We start from the raw sequence: 20,861 nt of genomic DNA, 5'->3' as shown, positions 1-20,861 counted from the left end.
GAGAAAACCACAGTGTGAGTAGAAACTCACAAAATCGACACTCTTCTGGAGTGCGCTTGGTGAGGAGCCATCCCTGTTAGGAGATTACAAAGACACTGTTAGGTGCCACCTGGTTAAGGGATTTTCTTTAAGGCATGTTAGAACCTTTACCCTGTTAGAGGTAGCCTTGTTAAAGGACTTAGGATCATCAATTAAGATGTCACTCGGTTAAGGGATTTTACAAAAGGACCTGTTAAAGTCCACCCAATTAAGGGATTTTGCTATTGTAGTTATTAAAAAACAATAGAGAGAATGATCTGCTATAGTAGCTACTGTAGACACTCAAAATTGTCATGTTTAATTAAATAAATATTTTATTTATTTAATTATCTAAGGCTAATTCTTCTATTAATTAAATAAATCTTTATTTATTTAATTAATTCATTTATCCTCTTCTAGCCTTATTTCTCATTTAAATAAATACATTTATTTATTTAAATTATCCTTTTCATAAATTAAATAAATATTTTATTTATTTAATTATCTTATTTCTTCTATTAATTAAATAAATCTTTATTTATTTAATTAATTCATTATCTTTTTCTACACATGACACATGTCATTCATCTCTTAATTCCTACACTACCCACCTCTTTCATTATTTAATTATTTCTTCTACCTACCCTCTAATCCTAGCCGACCTCCTTTTTACACCTCTCAATCTTATCCCTCCATTTCTTATTGTGTCTTCTATTTAAGGAGATGCCTCATTCATTATCCAACCCTAATGACTAATCTTAAGGACTTGGCTACACTACGATCCTACTTGCAACGACATTCTGTTCTTTGTTGAGCTCTTGTGCACATCAAATCTGAGAGCAAATATATCAAAGCAAGATCAATGGAGATAGGAAGAATGGAGATCAAAACCCTATTGGACATGTGATGGTATAATCTTTGTGATTTTAGTTTATTTGCATTGTCTTAGGTAATCTTCATATGTTATGGTGGATCTTTGTTGTTGTTAGGCTAGGGTTTTTGTGGTTGAATTCATTTAGCCTTTCAATCTTGTTATTATTGTATCCATTTTCACCATGAACATTTTGGCACGCCCAGTGGGACTCTTGTCCCTTTGCATTTAACCTTTTTGTTGCAGATTTTGCGTTTTTGAAGTTGCAGATCGAACATTTTTCGACAACATTTTAGGTTTTTCCGCGTCTGCGAACTTTCAGATCGCGTCTTTGATTTTCTGGCGCGTCTGCGGAATCTGGAATCGCGTCTGTGTTTTCGACAAATTTTATTTTGCAGGTTTCAGAAAGGAGCGTCTGTGTTTTAGAAACGCGTCTGTGTTATTTATACCTGCGTCTGTGTCTGGAAGGAGCGTCTGCAATTTTTAGCCGCGTCTGTGCATCACAGAACCGCGTCTGTGTTATCCAGACGCGTCTGTGTTGAGGGTAACAGCGTCTGTGTATATACTGTTTCAAAATTTTGAAATTTTCATTGATTCAATTTTCGGATTTCGTACTTAGGGTTTCAGATCTGGTTTATTTTGGACTAACCCTTTCAGATCTAGATAACTAAATTGGTGCAGCTTGTCTTGGAAGCAAAAATGTTTTTGTTGAAGGCCCCTATGTCACAAAGTCTTTTGGTTTTTTTTATAAAAATGTACCTAACTTGTGTGTTTGCAGGAAGGGGTGATTATGTCAAACAACCCAAACTACTAACAATTTTGTTGCAGGTCCTTGGCTAGGGTTTTGAAATTTTGTTGTGTGCCTTGTTTTCATAGATTAGCAAACACTTCCATTGGTGCACTAAAATTGAATCATTGTCTTTTGTGTTTTGAGCAATAGGCTCTTTTTGTTTAATCTTTAGAGGGCCTGTCTTCCCGTGTGGTCATTAGGACTACTAGTGAGAAGAGAACGACCCAAGTGGTAGCGAGGAAAACCCACCTCTTCCGAGCCACTATAATCAAATGTATTCATGGTGAAAACTATGAATAACGTATGCTGATTAGTTCATACCGACACTATGTCTCCCCATAAACCCATTTGATCAAATTTATTTGATCATTTGTAGGGCGTAACCCCTACCGGTTGGGAGCCTTCTGTATTTACAGAGCTGAAAGTGCCGCATGTATGGCCACATGAGCGGATGCCCTTACTAGCACCTTTTTGTTTTAGAAGCCCAAATCCTTCTAGTTGTTGGGGCAGGAGGTCGGACCTCTGGTAGCGGCCCACACACATACGGTTCTTAGTAGAGATACAAAGTTCGCCATGGGGAGTTTTCATGGGGACTGATGCTTGGTTGACCCGAGAAGTGAGTGCCGAGGGTGGAGCCAGTGAGGTCAAGCATCTAAGTATCCGCTCTGAATAGTGTAGCCTTGGGGGTAAAACCCTATGTGGGATCAACAACTATTGTCTTGGCCAGCCATAAGAATTATGCTTGACTTATGTTAAACATTCAAACAATCAAGACCAAACAACAAAACATTGTGTCTTTTGTGTCTTTAAGTGTATGCAAAACATTTTACATCAAACAACACACTTTTGGAAGTCTAAACACTTGCAAACATTGAAGTCCTCATCAACATTTTGCCCTCTTGTCCTGAAAAATAGTCAAACAGTCAGATTTGGTCACAACAAAATGACTTCACAGATTAGAAAAATTGCACAAAGTTTACAGAAACGCGTCTGTGTCTGTTTTAACCGCGTCTGGGTCATCTAAACGCGTCTGTGAAGGGCATAATAGCGTCTGTGTGTCTAGCAACGTCTGTGTCGAACAGAGACACGTATGTGTCTGGGAATTCGCGTCTGTGAAGTATACAGGTGCGTCTGTGTCCAGAATTGCAAAAAAATTTCATAGTCCAGCAAACAAAAGAAATCAGTTTTGGAATACTTGAGCTTCCTAGGTTGTTTCTTCAGGTTTCATCCAGCATTCAACTTGTCTTTGGGTCTCACATAGTCCATCATTGCTTTACATCTCATCTTACATTCATACTTGTCTAAAGTTGAGTCAAAAGGTCACTTGCTTGTCCTCATCATACTTTGTCCACACACTACATACAACAACACTTTGCTAAGTGGTCCCTCATCAAGGTTTCTTACCTTTAGGTCTCATTTGGTCTTACTTAGAGTCAAGGTCAGCTTACCTCATCAAGAGAAACTATCCTCTCTTTGGAAGTCACACCTAGTCTACTACATACATACTTGGTCTTACACTTTGGACATTGCAAGTACACCTCAGATTCATTTACACTCCATACAACTCTTGGTCTTCCGTACTTTTTCCACTTTCATCTAATCTCTCACATCTTGGTCAATACCTAGTTCATGGTTGAAACCCATCTTCAAAATTCTAGGAGAGAAACTAAAGAGGCTCAAGAGTCTACAAACATGAGTTCTTATGAGTATGACAACGATTTATTTTTCAATCCTGAGCACACTACATTGCCTGACATGGATGTTTATAGAAACATTCCCAATGTGGAAAACACAGACACTACAAACAACAATGCTACACACAATGACAATGTGGACAACTTTTCAATACATTCAGCAGATGTAGAAGAATCCATTATGAATCCCCATTTCAATAGATTGGTTGAAGAAATAATGAGGAGGGATAGACAATACTTCTTACACATGATGGCACAAAGTGGAGCCAAAATACCTCATGATTTTGACATGTCTCAACTTATGGAAAACCGACCCTTGCAAAAAACTCACTCCAACATGGATCAAAGGAGACCTAATAGTGGAGGAAATAGAGGACCACATATGGTACCTGAATCACCATCAGCTTTGCTTCAAAAACCAGAAGTCCTGCATACACATGCTCAAACATATGATACTTACCTTCGAAGACCATTATGGAAATCTTATGTAGATAGATATGCTCAAGCTATGGATCAACCAAAACAATTGGACATTCAAAGGCATGCTCAAAATTTGGACACAAGAAAACCCCGTGTCAAATTTGGGGGCAACACAATAGAACATGACATGCCTGTAGAATATGGTATACATGCGCAAAATAGATATGGGGTTCCCCAACATGAAGCTATACCAAGTGCTCCATATATGCCACATCAATATAGACCTCCTCCATATGAACATGTGTGTGATCATATCATCCATATATGCAATATGCTCCTCCTCCAATGGGTGCCTCAAACATGGGATATGGTTCAAGAAGTCGATCTCCACCTAAGAGCAATTTGGAGCAACAAATCAGAGATTTACAAAAGAAAATGGAGGACATAAATACACCAAAACCAACATACACAATGAGAGACATATGTCCTTATCCATTTGACAAGAGCATTCCAATGCCTCCATTTCCTGCACACTTTGTGACGCCTAAATTTGATAAGTATAGAGGAAAAGGGGACCCCAAGGCACACATAAGACAATTTTTCATAGCTTGCATTGAGGTAGCAGCAAAGGAGACATATTTGATGAGATTATTCCCACAAAGCTTAGGCGATCAAGCTATGGAATGGTTCTCTCAACTACCACCTGGTATTAAGTCATGGGGTGACTTAGTAGAGGCATTTATTCAACATTTCTCCTACAATATAGAGACAGACATATCGGTCACTACTTTGTGCAATACCAAGCAAAGAGAGGGAGAGTCTTTTGCATCATTTTTGCAAAGATGGATAAATCTAGCTAGCAGATGCTCTTGTGAAATTCCACAGAAATAAATGGTAGAAATGTTCACCCAAAACGTTAACAAGGACATTGGCTATGATCTAAGGAAAGCTTGTTTGTCCACCTTCAAGGACGTTATTGAAAAAGGCTTAGCAACAGAAAAGGTTCTAATTGAACAAGGAGTCATTAAGATATTCAAGGAAAACAAAGATGACTTTAAAGGGAAAGACAAGCCAGGATTTTGGAATAAAAATAAGAACACAGTCAATGATGGTGTTGTTGATGCCAATACAGTGCGACCCAAATTCATCTTTTCGGGATCAAGTTCTACAAACAATCAAGTAAATACTCAAACAACTTCTAGACCACGAAGGAAGTACACCCCATTGGGAGAACCACTTGAATTAGTCTTCAAAAAGCTTGTGGCAAACAAAGTGATCACAGTTCCAGATTTTCCTCCATATGAACCAAAGGTCAAACCAAATTGGTGGAATGATGATGAATATTGTGAATTTCATAAGAGCAAGGGTCACAAGACAGGTAATTGCAATTGACGGAAGAACATTGTGCAAGATCTCATTGATAGAGGTGATATTGAGATTGAGGGACACTCATCCAATCAAGAACATGAGATGTTTAAGGAACCATTCCCAAAGCATGACAAGGGAAAAACCAAAGTCACAGATGATCAGGCCAACTATACTAGAGCAGCTTATAACTATGATTCCACTATCAATCATATCTTGATGGACAATCATATCTCTACTATTACCATCAAGAACAAAAACCCTGAGAATCCTCCTCAGAGACCCAAGATTGTCCTAAGAGGTGTTGGATCTTCTTCCGAACATACCTCTGAATGTCATGTTACAACCCATCGAGGTAAGATTATGTTGCCAGGTGCCTCCACTAAAAATACTGCTTCTTCATCAACCAAGCTTGAGTATGACCTTGTAGAACAGTTAGGGAAGACACCCGCACTCATCTCCATCCTTGAGCTCTTACGCATATCCCCCGCTCATAAAGCTATTCTTGACAAAATCTTGAGAGACACTGCCATTCCTACTGATCTGAACGTGGACCAGTTTCAAGCCATGGTGGGATACCTTTCCATTCCACATTCCCTTACATTCACAGAAGCCGATGACGCCTCCGTAAGTCAGCCACATAATGTACCACTACATGTTAAAGCCTTCATACACAAACATCGAATAAAGTGAGTCTTGATAGATGGAGGAGCTGGTCTAAACATTTGTACATTGAGCACCATTAAACAATTGGGATATTCTGATAAAGTTGTGAATTCAATAAATCAAATCACCATCAAGGCATATGACGATGAAGAGCGCTCATCCAAGGGCACAGTCACCTTACCTCTAAGAATTGGGCCAGTCACAAAGGATGTGGTTTGTCAGGTCCTAGATCTGGATCTCACTTATAATATATTGCCAGGACGTCCTTGGATTCATGAAATGAGGGCAGTCCCATCGACATATCATCAATGCATTAAGTTTCCTCACAATGGAGTCGAGGTAACAGTTAACGGTGATCCTAATCCGTTCATATATTGCAATAACTTGAGATCACATACTGAGACCATCATTCCCAGTAATCATGAAGCTGTTCCTTCTTCAACATACATTGACCCTGAGTCATTGAAACCCTCAACATCAAAACAAGGTGAACTTAAAGGCAAATTTTAGGACAAAGGCATGGGAGAATACACTTTAAATCAGACCATGTATTTACGACAAGTCATGAGCTCTCCAAAAGAATATGGAAGGCCACATCCTAACAAGCAAATATCCATCATGGTATTCAAATGGGATCGTACTACCTTTCAAAGATGGGGCGAACTGGAAGAGGAAGATTTATACAAAATGCTCTACAAAGACATTGAGGATGACACACAAGATCAGATCAGTATACCCTGTGAGAAATAGGGCAAAGGCTTCAAGATCCTACAAAAATTTGGGTATGATGGAAAAAGCCCTCTTGGGTTACGCAAAGAAGGCGTTATGGAGCCCTTACAACCTGAATTGACTGTAAAAAGGGAACGCTCAAAGGGACTTGGTTTTCTGACTTCCAAGATCCACACTAAAAGGACAGAAAAGGCATCACAAATCAAAATTGCCAAAGTTCAACAAGAGGATCGCTATTCCACTGATTCCAATGAATGGGAATGGGGTTCAGACAAATCTTACAGTGACTATGAGCTCGCCGAGACATTCAGAGAGCCAGATGAACCCACAGAAGAAGAGGAATTTTATAAAAAGTTCAGAGTTGGTCAAGAAACAACCCATAAGGATTCCGCACAGTCTTTGTCTCAAGGTTCTAGGTCGAAATCACATAGGATGAGAACACTTGTCCCAGAATGCGCTACTAGTGATGACAATTTGGATTCGCTTGTGATCGAAACTGATGAGGAGAGTGCCATCGATGACCTTGACGATTGCCTTGATATACCCGAATATAACCACATCTTCACTCTTAGCCCCGCAAACTCCGAAAACATTAAAGGCCTTCCCCTTGTTTACCACCAACTCATTGACTGGGATTATGAAGGACCAGCATAATTTGACACATTCCAAAATGACGAAGCTATTATTGACTACCTTGGCACTCGAGATGATCTTCCCCCTAGGGACCATAAAGCAGGATACACCATAGAACTCAACAACATGGCATATTTTGGTGAGGGTGTCGGACCTTCCAGTCGCAAAAATGTAAAAATAAGAACAAATCAAGGGTCTTACGGCGAAAACCACACTGTGGCGCTATCTAATCCCAAAAAATTAAAAAGAAAGGACGTATCTGAGGGCGAAAACCTCTCTGAGGCACTCGAAGATGGAAGGCTCGACATTCTCCCAGCCTCGTATGAGGAAAAGTCATCCATGTTGGTAGAGGATACTATCAAAACAAACATTGGTACAAAAGAGGTTCCACACAATATATTCCTGGCTCAATCATTGACAGAATTCGAAAGGTCAAAATTCATGAGCTTCTTCAAGGAATGACAAATCAATTTCGCATGGTCATATGCTGATATGCCTGGACTAGATCCGGATTTGGTAATGCATCATTTGACAGTCAAACCGGGGGCAAAGCCAGTAAAACAGAAATTAAGAAAAATGCATCCACAAGTGGCATTAGTAGTCAAAGCAGAGCTGGAGAAGTTATTGGATATCGGATTCATACGCCCAATTGATTATCCTGAATGGATCTCCAATTTAGTACCTATCAGTAAACTAGATCGCAGCATCAGAATATGTACAGATTTCAGAGACATCAACAAAGCTTGTCCAAAAGATGACTTCCCATTACCAAATATTGACTTAATCGTTGATCTCACAGCAGGTCATGAAATGTTATCTTTAATGGATGGATTTTCTGGTTATAATCAAATTAGGATTGCACCCGAGGATCAACACAAAACATCATTTACTTGTCCTTGGGGAACTTTCTGTTGGAATGTCATGCCCTTTGGGCTAAAAAATGCAGGTGCTACATATCAAAGAGCAATGACCACTATCTTTCAAGATCTCATGCACATAACCGTAGAAGATTATGTTGATGATCTCTTGGGTAAATCAATAGACAGAGATACACATTTGGACATACTTTCAGTCATCTTTGATCGGTTGGAAAAATACAAAGTAAGATTAAACCCCAAGAAATGTGTCTTTGGAGTAACCTCCGGGAAGCTCCTAGGATTCATTGTGTTCAAAAGAGGAATCGAAGCCGATTCAGCAAAAGTCAAGGCTATCTTGGACATGCCGCCACCCAGAAATATCAGTCAACTTCGATGCTTACAAGGGAGACTCCAGTCTATACGAAGATTCATAGCCCAACTTGCAGATAAGTGTAATCCTTTTCAGCACCTGCTACATAAAAATATCAAATTCAAATGGGATGATAACTGTCAACAAGCTTTTCAGATGCTCAAAGATTATCTCTTGAATCTGCCAGTTCTGATGCCACCAGTTCCAGATCAGCCTTTGCTACTATACATATCAGCTACTCCAACAGCACTGGGGGCACTCCTAGCACAACAAATTGCTGACGGCAAGGAAAAAGCAGTATACTATATCAGTCGCACATTGGTGGGATATGAGCTAAACTAGACACCAATCGAGCGTGCATGTCTCGCTGTGGTCTTTGCTTCACAAAAATTATGACATTATATGCTCACTCATAAGACTAAGTTGATCGCAAGGATCGATCTGTTAAAATACCTTCTTAATAAAGCAACACTTACTGGGCGACTAGCCAAATGGGTAATGATCCTTAGTGAATTCGACATCGAGTATGTGGATAGAAAAACAATAAAAGGACAAGCAATCGTGGATCAATTAGCAGATGCCCCCATGATTGATGATGTTCCTCTAAATTCAAAATTTCCAGATGAATCCATTTTAACAATATCACAGGCAAAGCCATGGCAACTGTACTTTGACGGCTCATACACACAGCATGGGGCAGGAGCTGGTATTCTCTTTATAACTCCTCAATGCGATTCTATACCAAAATCATACCGCTTATCATTTCGTTGTACTAACAATATAGCGGAATATGAGGCATTAACAACTGGATTACGAATTGCAGTTCAGTGGAAGATCCAGGAACTTCGTATTTTTGGGGATTCTCAACTTGTCATCCGTCAAGCAACTGATGATTACCAAACAAAAGATGAAAAATTACTGCCTTACAAACAAATGGTGGATGATTTGAAACAGCATTTCACAAAGATAGATTTTGAGCAGATACCAAGAGAGCAGAATCGTGCTGCAGATGCCATGGCTACAATTGCTTCATTGATTGATCTCCCTCAAAATGAAACTTGCTATGAGTTCTTAGTGGACAACCTGTTGGTTCCTTCATATGAGATCACTCCTACTGAAATGATATGCGTTGTTGGTCCTGAATCCCAGTTATATGGTTCCATATTCACATATCTTCGCGAGAATACCTTACCTCCTGATCTATCAAATAACCAACGTCGCACCTTTATTCGCCAATCATCTCGATATGCCATTCTAGCTGATATCTTATACCGGCGAGGTCTAGATGGAACTCTTCTTAGATGTCTAGAAAGTGACGAAGCTCAGATTGCGTTACGTGAAGTGCATGAAGGGATATGTGGTCTGCATGCTAGTGGTCCTACCTTGGCCAAGAAACTCATTAGGACTGGATATTACTGGCCCAATATGGAAAAAGACTCATATCAGTTTGTCAAGAAATGTAAGCAATGTTAAATTCATGGAGACCTCATACATGCACCAGCACAAGAACTACAACCACTTGCGTCTCCTTGGCCCTTTTGTCAGTGGGGACTTGATCTCATAAGCAAGATTCACCCTCCTTCTTCCAATGGTCATAAATTCATTATCACAACCACAGAGTATTTCACAAAGTGGATTGAAGCCGTGCCTCTCACACAAGTCACTGGAAAACAGATTGCTACCTTCATCCTTAACTATATTATATGTCGATATGGTATTCCTGACTCCATTATTACTGATAATGGGCGTCCCTTCAAAAATCAGGATGTTCGTGAACTCTGTGACTGCTTCCATATTTCCCATCATTTCTCCACACCATATTACCCCCAAGGTAATGGCCAAGCTGAGGTGTCTAATAAAACAATCCTTAAAATCCTTAAGAAGACAGTCGACAACGCTGGCCGCAATTGGCATATCCAACTCAATCCTGCACTTTGGGCCTACCGCACAAGTGTTCGCACACCTACAGGAGCTACACCCTATTCACTTGTCTATGGCGCTGAAGCCATCTTGCCTATTGAGGTCGAGTTACCCTCTTTACGGGTCTCTTTGCAAAACATCATCACTGATGAAGATTATAGGGTCTCTCGCTTACAAGAACTAGAACTGCTGGATGAACAGAGACAAATTGCTTTTAATCATCTTAAAGCTTACCAACAACGAATGAGTCGCAGTTACAATCACAAGGTCAAGCCTCGCACATTTGAGGTCGGTGACTTGGTTCTCAGAGAAAACCCTAAGAATCAGCAAGACAGAGAAATGAAGGGCAAGTTTGAACCAAACTGGCTTGGTCCTTACATCGTTACAACAGCCTATGGATCTGGTGCATATCAGCTCTCAACTACAAAAGGTGAACCTTTGGGGGATCCTATCAACAACATGCACCTTCGTAGGTTCTACGCATAGCTCATTGGAATATCCTAATTCAAAAAATACAAAAAAATTATAAAAACAAAAAAATCGTTACTTGGTGAAAACCTGGCAAACAGGCGCCTTGTGACACAAAAAAAATTGAAAAATAAAAAAAGTAAAGAGAAATAATTTCATCCAACGGTGAAAACCACTTTGGTGGCGCCCTGGGCAAGTACCATGGTGAAAACTGGGTCACCGGCTCCATGCATAGAGACATTGCTCCTCCCTCCTTCAGGATTCTCTTTCATCCTTTCACTTTGCACACACTCACGACCAATTCATCCATAATAAACTTACCCATTCCCATCATGGCTTGTTATTGTTCTACCCAAGATTGGTTAGCCATTCATAATAAACCTCACTTTCCATCCATAATAAATCAAATCCTATCTGTGGCTAAGGCAAATCCTACGTCTAGTGATGGGTGTGGAACTAAGAACATCACATGTTTCGAGGAGTATAGTTTCTTCCAGCTTCCTTCAATCTATCCGCACACAATCCATAATAAAACAACATCTGCATCGCAATAAAGTTTCATCTTCTTCGCAATAAAGTATTAGTTTCATGGATTCAGTCAGTTTCAGATGAGACACAGCAGCAACAATGAGCTTCAACAAATCATATCTTTCAACAGACTCAGACAACATATGGTTCAGTGCTATCTATCTTTTTTGTGAAAGTGAACATTGTGACCACAATCAAATACGACTTATACAAGTGACAAGAGACACTAAACTTGAGGACTACAGTGGATGTTGGTGTTGAGTCTTGGTTTTCTTTTGATTTCATCTTTTTTGGTGACATGTCTTTTAGCTTTTCCAGGATGTCTCTGACTAGAGATTCTATCTCCAGGATGTCTTTGACTAGAAAGGCGAGGATGGGGTATCGTCACCTATTTGTATTTGCTATCTATGGATTGTCTTTTAGTAATGCTATGACTTGTCCAAGGATATGAGGACACTGTGAGTCTAGTATGAATTGGGGCATTCCTTGTGTGTGACTGTCTTATCTCCATGCAAACAGGTACAGTGACTTTCTGGGTCGAACATATGCCTTGATTGTCATAACTTATTTTGCCATAATAAAGCTCAATGATGATAACGCACAAGAAGCTCTTTCACTTTCATATCTTCTATCTTTCATCCCCCTTTCTTGATTGACTTCCATCGTCCTTCTTGAGTCCGCGTAGCCTGCTATCACATGGCTGAGTATAATGACACACCAAAAACATTTGCATTTCATGTAGTTTGCACCTGCATTACCACATATAAGCATTTCACACATACATATAGATATCGCAATTGCATCACATCCTGCACACAACACCTGTTAGCACAATTTACACTTACATTATTATATTTATCTGCATTACATACATTCACATTTGCATCATGCATACACATATACAACATAAAAGAACAAAAAATATTGCATTACATCATATACATATTTGCATCCATCACATAAAACATAAATCATGGAACATCTCATCACATAGGTACACATGCATATAGCTGCCGCAAAAATGAATCATCTCATATATAATCAAAAGTGTCATGGTACAATGATGTCAAAAAAATCATATGGCTACAAAATCACCCGCAGGTGTCTACAATACAAAAATGGTACAATACTGATACATAGGGAGCCCTCTAAGGCTATGATGAACTCCCTCCCTCAGAGCCGCCTGGCCTCGACGGAATCTGAGCTCTCGAAGGACCTGCCCCAGGATCACCCTACCTGTCCCCTCTATCTGGTGGTGGTGGAGGACCCATGACCCCACCACTCGATGCCTGTCTCCTCCGGCTCCCTCCCGTAGCTGTCGCTGTTCGCGATGGTCTATGGAAGCTCCTCGCCCATTGATCTGCTAGCACGACACCATAATAGAGGTCCCTCCAGTAGGAAATCTCCTCTCCTGCCTGTAGGACATATGCATAGCCCGCTCCTGTGTCCTCCGCTGGTTGCCTCCCTGCCCTCAGCGCTGTCTTAGCCTCCGTATAGCGCTGAATCGCCTGATCTCTCTCCCGCTCAGTATCCCTGAGCCTCATCTTGAGTCGGTCCCTCTCCCTCTCCAGCTCTTGTATCTCATCTGCCTGGCCCTGGCAGATCTCCCTGAGCTTAATCAACTCATCCTCCTCTGGATCCCCACCCTCTGCCTCCGCCTGCGGCTCTCCCTTTGCGAGTGCCTGCCCCTGTCCCTGTACCTGTACGGGTGCCTGAATGGGTACCTATCTCTGTGCATGCCTAGGTCCCTATACCTATCTCCATCTTTGCTCCTATGCCTATACTGGCACCTGTCCCTGTACCTGTCCATGTCTCTGTCCCTATGCTCTAGGACCCTGTGCTGCTGGTACCTGTAGGGGCAATCCACCGCGACCCCTCACCACCTGGGCCTGTCCCTCCTATCCACCCTCTCTCTGAGGTGCCACTCTCCTCTCCCCAACTACTCCCCTCCACCTCCATCGGCCTCTACCCCCATCGCCTCCACTATCATCATCATCATCTCCTCCTCCATCTCCCTCTAGTAGCTCTCCTGGATCTGTCAATCGGGGGAATGGATGCTCGACCCAATATGTTGCATACTCTGCATCCATCCCGGTGTCCTCGATCTCTGGCCACATATCCCAGGGTACGGGCACCATCTCTGCCAGCTGTGTCAGCACCTGATCATATGACAGTAAAGGCCCAAACTGCACCTGATCCCTAACTGTACGGGCATACATACCTGAGCCTCGTGGAATCCTCTGGATCCTGCCATACTGCCTGCATACCCTGTCCACCAGCTGTCTCTCTAATATATAGGGCGTCCGCCCAATCAGGTATCTGCTCCGGAAGGTGTAAGGTAGCTCTACTGCATCATCCTCCTACTCCTCGCATCCCAGATATGATCTCCAGATGACTACATCAATGTCATCTATCACTCGCTGCCAATGCTCCAACCTGCCAATCCGTGGCTGCGAGGTGATCATGTCATATAAATGAACAAAACTCCGTCCATGACCTCTACCTCTGAAGTGTATCGGTTGCGTAATAGGTAGATGCTCATATGCCCAAACCTGCAGTAGTGTCACTCCACAGCCCAATCCCACTGATCCATGGTATACAAACTGGTGAAGCTCATAATATAAATGGGCCAACACACATGGTCCCCAAGCATATCTGGTGTGCTGCGTCACCAGTGTCTCCTGTGCTCCTCCCCAGCCCACTGCCAATCCCCATGTTGCCTGTCTGGACATAGGAACCCACTGATAGCTCCTCCGATCACAGCTAGCAATGCTAACCCTGTGGCTGTCATGGTGTCCCATGCCACATGTCCTGCCCTCATCTCTAGGCCGGGATCCTGAAACACCCGGCTCAATGCCTCCCTGTCTCCGTCACGATCATATAGAATCAAATGTCCATCAATCGGTATATGCAGGATCCGGTATACATCCTCCAGGGTGACTGTCATCTCACCCATTGACAAATGAAAAGTGCAAGTCTCTGAATGCCATCTCTCGGCCAGCGCAGTAAGCAAACCCATGTTTGCCCGAAACTCAGGCACATATAGTACATGTCTCAAGCCCATCTCCTCGATGGCAGCTCGCTCCTCAGCTGTCAGCTCCGGTCGCAATCTCTGAGTCGACGGGAATCTCTCCCATGACTCCAACATAGGCAAATACTCCTGCAGTCAAGCAAATCAATCATGTCAGTTAGGGTGGCATTCACTATTCATCACAAAATGCTACTTTTTATCTAAATGCATATGGCTATCTATCCTAGTGACACTCACTGTTCATCACAAAGTGTTGCTTCTATCCTAGTAGTACTCCCTGTTCATCACAAAGTACTACATGCGTGACACTCACTGTTCATCACAAAGTGTTACTCACATTTGCACTCCCTGTTTATCACAAAGTGCTGCTCATACTTTGGGTACTCCCTGTTCATCACAAAGTACTCTATCTTGGTGCTCCCTGTTCATCAGAAAGTGCCTTGATCTATCCTAGTCTTCTTAGAGGACCTGCTTGAGTGTATGCTCTCAGCAGCTTATCCAATCGACAACGTGTGTTCATCACAGAACTGCCAATTTAATCTAGAAGACCAAACCTTGCATTTTTCGGACATGAACGCACTTTTAACTCACAAACACGCCTATAGACTGCATAAGCGCGCCTAAACAACACAGACGCGCCTGTATGACATAAACGTGCCTATATTATGCATAAACGCGACTTTGCAACATAAACGCCCCTGCAGGACGTAGACGCGCCCGCATTTGACATAAACGCGATTCCAGACACAAACGTGCCTGGCACCAACACAGACGCGCTTGTCGGACACAGACGCGTCTGGCACCCGACGCAGACGCGGTTACACGGTTTTGCATTTTTTTGTACCTTATTCCTAAGCGCATTTATTACTCTAACTAGCATGCATTAATGACAAAATTAAATGCGTCAAAGTAAGAGGAGGTTTGGCGGTACTTATCGGCTCTCCTGCCTCTGCTGGCCTCTGAAATCGTCGAACGCGGTCGAATCTGTGCACGAAAGCCATCGTTGCTGACTGCTGCTGCTCTTTTCTCGCTCTACACTTTGATCTCATGAAGGTGTAGATGACAATGAGGATGTCTTTTGCCCATGGTCTATCTTATAGCCTATTCTAGCCTTAACCTTCATTTCCCGAGTCAGTCTTCTTCATCTCGTGACTTTGTCACTTTATTCGGTCAGTCCATTCTAGCCTTTCTTTCTTATCGAGAGATTGTCTGCAATCTTTTCAGACATTTTCATCCAATCTCTCGAGGGGGCATATCATTCCCATACTGGGGCAACTCTATATCAGTTCATCTTATCTTCTTTGAAACAACGCGATAAGCCGCATTGTCTCAAAGAGGGGCAAAATGTAGACACTCAAAATTGTCATGTTTAATTAAATAAATATTTTATTTATTTAATTATCTAAGGCTAATTCTTCTATTAATTAAATAAATCTTTATTTATTTAATTAATTCATTTATCCTCTTCTAGCCTTATTTCTCATTTAAATAAATACATTTATTTATTTAAATTATCCTTTTCATAAATTAAATAAATATTTTATTTATTTAATTATCTTATTTCTTCTATTAATTAAATAAATCTTTATTTATTTAATTAATTCATTATCTTTTTCTACACATGACACATGTCATTCATCTCTTAATTCCTACACTACCCACCTCTTTCATTATTTTATTATTTCTTCTACCTACCCTCTAATCCTAGCTGACCTCCTTTTTACACCTCTCAATCTTATCCCTCCATTTCTTATTGTGTCTTCTATTTAAGGAGACTCCTCATTCATTATCCAACCCTAATGACTAATCTTAAGGACTTGGCTACACTACGATCCTACTTGCAACCACATTTTGTTCTTTGTTGAGCTCTTGTGCACATAAAATCTGAGAGCAAATATATCAAAGCAAGATCAATGGAGATAGGAAGAATGGAGATCAAAACCCTATTGGACATGTGATGGTATAATCTTTGTGATTTTATTTTATTTGCATTGTCTTAGGTAATCTTCATATGTTATGGTGGATCTTTGTTGTTGTTAGGCTAGGGTTTTTGTGGTTGAATTCATTTAGCCTTTCAATTTTGTTATTATTGTATCCATTTTCACCATGAACAGCTACTCTTAGCTTAATCAGATCTAATTGAAGCTCTTTGTTTTGACCACTGATTACACTTGCTCTGCACTCTACTAGTGCTCTGCATTTCACTTGCTTTGCACTCTACTAGTGCTTTGCATTTCACTTGCTCTGCACTCTCCTGGTGCTCTGCATTCTTTCTCTACTCTTCACACTATCCGAGCTCTGCACACTCTCTTCACCACTCTGCTATTCACTTAGCAGATCTACACTCTTCTCACCTTGCTAGATCACGTCTCTTCAAAATTGCAATAAGCAATTTTTACGATCAAAATTTTTGGTATTTGCCAAAAGCCTTTATACCATGTTTTGCCGACACATACGTGCTGATTCCTAAATGAGTTTACACCTAACACTCGATAGATTTGAAATTCAAATCTTCCCGCACTTTCTCTGCACGCTCTCCATCAATCTCGCTAACAACTCATCCTTAACTGCCACTGCAACTCATAATTCTATTAACTTGTGGGTCGTGTTCTTCCTTTTTAATGCAAATTGAAAAATCCACACAAATCTCACCTTAACTGGTTGTTAACTATTGTAGAATTCACTAGAAGTTTGTTTTGATGATATCTCACCATGACCGACTCACCTTTGGTCATCACATCTAGCTTATCGGTCACTTCTTTGAGACTCTCGGTGGATAGCATTCTTCAACCTATATGACTGGTTCACCGGTGTAACTCTTCATCTTTTGCCATCAGTCACTGATCATCAACCAGACTGATCACCTGTTTGTCCAGAGTGTTTCGGTCATGCATAAGACTACTAAACTGCAATTAGAGTCACCTCTTGTGACTACATCATCATTTCAACTGCCTATTTAAGAAACTAATCTCAACACCTATCAGATGCTTGACTGATCGGTCAGCTACTCTGTTTATCCTTCAACCGATTAGTCTTCGACCAACACACTACTTAAGTGTGTCAATGATGCATATTAGGGAAACACTGAATCCTCCATATTGTTTGTAGCCATGAGTAAACCATTGAGGTTTACCACACCTCCTTGCCTATGAGTTTGGCCTCATTTACCAGTAAGTGTTGGTCATCAATGACAATACTAACTGATGAACCGGTTGTGCCAACACCATCTATCATGCCAACAATATATATATATATATATCTATATATATATATATAGGTGTAAATATATGTGTATATGTATATGTATATATATGTATGTATATATATGTATGTATGTATATATACACACATGTATATATATAGATATTTATATATATACATATGTATATATATATAGATATATACATATGTATATATATATAGATATATACACACATGTATATATATAGATATTTATATATATACATATGTATATATATAGATATATACACACACACACATATGTATATGTATATATATATATATATATATGAAAGATACATACTTCTAAGATGGAAGGTGTTATATCATCCACCATGGAGTAGACAATATCATCCACCATGGAGTAGAGAATCATCAATATGAAAGTGATGCTTTTAAATTTACCAATTATTTGAACCCTTTGGGTTTGATGAATGGATACAAAGGAAGATATTTTGTGCTTGTTCATGCTATCTCCACCTCAAGGAGTGGTGCAGGTGAATACGAAAAGGAATGCATGATCTCACTACCATAATAATGAACTATTAAAATTTTCAAAGGTGTAGAGATCAACAAATGAGGACAATAAAGAAAGGTCAAAAAATATATTAAAACCATCACACAACCCATCATTGTCATGTATGAAGACATATCAATCATGGAAGAGAGTGTGGGCAATAGTATGTGTGTCGACTTGAATTTCATCATCATAATACTACCTGCAACATATTAGTTTCACAAAATACAAAGGAAATGCTACATGAAATCCAAACTCAACCAATGAAACTACATGAAATTGATATAAAATAGAAACACTATTAATACCTTCATGATTTAAGTCTCATTGTGTCCTAACTCCACTGTTCTTGGTTGTAGATGATTTTATCTTAGACAAGCACTGATAGCTTCCAAGATGGTATATGAATAATGGACTGATAACTGATAGTTAACTGATACTATGATATGCAATGCAAATGATTTAAAGCTAAATGATTATGCTAAATAAGAAATGCTAAATTGCTAATTGCTTCAAGATAAAAACTCATGAATGCATGTTTTCTCAAATTTTTAATTTGAAAGACTAAATTGAAGACTAACTCTTTCTCAACTCAAAATCCTACTTTTGTAGACTTTTGAGAGGATAAGATGTTGTGTCTTGGATCAATGATCACGATCAGATTTGCAAATTTGGATGGCTGTGAGCAAAGGTGAAGGTTGAGAGAAAGGGGGATGGAGAAGACAAGTGTCACTCATCTCACCTTGACTGGGTTGCTGACTGAGGGAATCTAGGGATGGTTGGAGAAGATTTAGGCATGAGAGGACAAGTGGACTCAAGTCCTTCCTAAGATGTAGGGATGTTGGAGAGAATATAGTGATAATTCTGATACTTAATGTAAGTACAGATCCAATAGCCAACAAGATGAGAGGGGGGGGGTGAATCATACAAACTTAATCTTCCAGAAAAACATCAGATTCAACCTCGGTAACATATACTTCAGTAATATAACCAAAACTGCTAAACATGAAAACTCAAAAGCATATAAACATCATAAACCTCATAACACCAGATTTAACGTGGAAACCCAAATAGGGAAAAACCACTGTGGGATTTCGGACCCACCAAGAAATATACTCTTCTAGAGTATGCTCGGTTAAAAGCAAATCCTGTTAAAGATTACAAACACATTGCTAGATGTGACCCGGTTTAGGGATTTCCCTCAGATCTGTTAGGATCTTCACTTGTTAGAAGTGACCTTGTTAAAGGATTTCAACCACTCAATCAAAATGTCACCTGGCTAGAGGATTTTGCAAATAAGACTGTTAAGTCCACTCGGTTAAGAGATTTTTTGTCACTTTCACAAAATAACAATAATAAAAATCTATCTGCAACTTCACATCTAAAATGCTAAAGCAGATTCTTATTTGCTCAATAGAATCTAGACATAGAACTAATCTAGTCCACCTGATGGGCTTCTATACTCTATTATTCAAATAGGTCTTCAAGCTTCTGTGCTCGGTAATCACTATGTAGCATCCTTGTGCATACATTTACCCGCATACATTGTTTATCAACAGTTCCCTATTTATAAACAATTCACCGACCGCTTAATCTCCTTGATCACATTTCCCATGATCAATCATAGCCATCAGATCTTCAAACTTGTCCAGGTTCAATGTATCCTTTGATCTGAAAAATATTTTACCCCGCCTAGGAACTTGCATACATTTCTTGGAACTTGTGCTAGGGTAATGCGGTTCAATCTGCGCTGTAGATCTTCATGCCGATTTTCCTTTGCCATAGATTATTTAATAAACTTCATGCACGACATACCAATCATTTAATCAGTTCCAGCTCATCAGCTTCCTTCATTAAATAACGCATGCAACCATTTAATGTATTCCGTTACAGCTTGGTTACAACTCGGTAACAACTTGGTGAATACTAAACTTTACTCGGTAGACATTCTGCCTTCATTAACCGATAGCGATAACCTTAGGGTTTACCGACTAGGTTCCTTAGGGTTTACCGACTAGGTTCTTTGCTTGGTAACATAGTATAGTATTAACCTTACAATTTACAACATATGTATGATGTTAAAACAATCTAAACATCATGATCTCATCATTGTCTGTCTTGGTAATAGTTTCCCATTGAATACCTTATTCATCCCTTTATTCATCATATTCTTTCTGTGTCTTTTACCGACATCTTTCTACTCATCAAATCATACTTCTCAAGATATGACAACATCATACTGAATTAGAAAATCAATTTCTTGACATCAATGACAAAATAATAATATTAAGATGGTAAATCATCCTTAATTAGTTATATCCATAATCATCAACAACCTTCTCAATATCCTTATTGAAATGCCAACAATCTCCCATTGTCTGTTATAATGCCAAATGCCAACAATCTCCCCCTTTGGCATTGATGGCAAAACCAATTGATTTGACTTAATTGATTCAGATTGCTGTGAGTTGTTTGTGAGATTCTAAAATGCTCTCTTCTTGTCATCAAAATTCTCCCCCATACATTAGACTTCTCCTCTTTTCTCCAGTCTTCTCCCCCTTTTTCTTCAATCTTCTTTAGTCTTCTCCCCCTTTGACAACAGTGCCAAAGTAAAGAACTAAAACATAATTTCTTCCTGTATGAAGTGAATTCCTGCTGTAATGTGTCGACTTAGTCTTGGTTAGAGCAATTTGTTTTCAATTCCTGTTTCCTATATTGTATCCTGCACTGTTTCCTGCACACCT

This window comes from Cryptomeria japonica, chromosome 3, assembly GCF_030272615.1.
Source record: "Cryptomeria japonica chromosome 3, Sugi_1.0, whole genome shotgun sequence".
NCBI lineage: Eukaryota > Viridiplantae > Streptophyta > Pinopsida > Cupressales > Cupressaceae > Cryptomeria > Cryptomeria japonica.
This window is presented reverse-complemented; position numbering follows the sequence as displayed.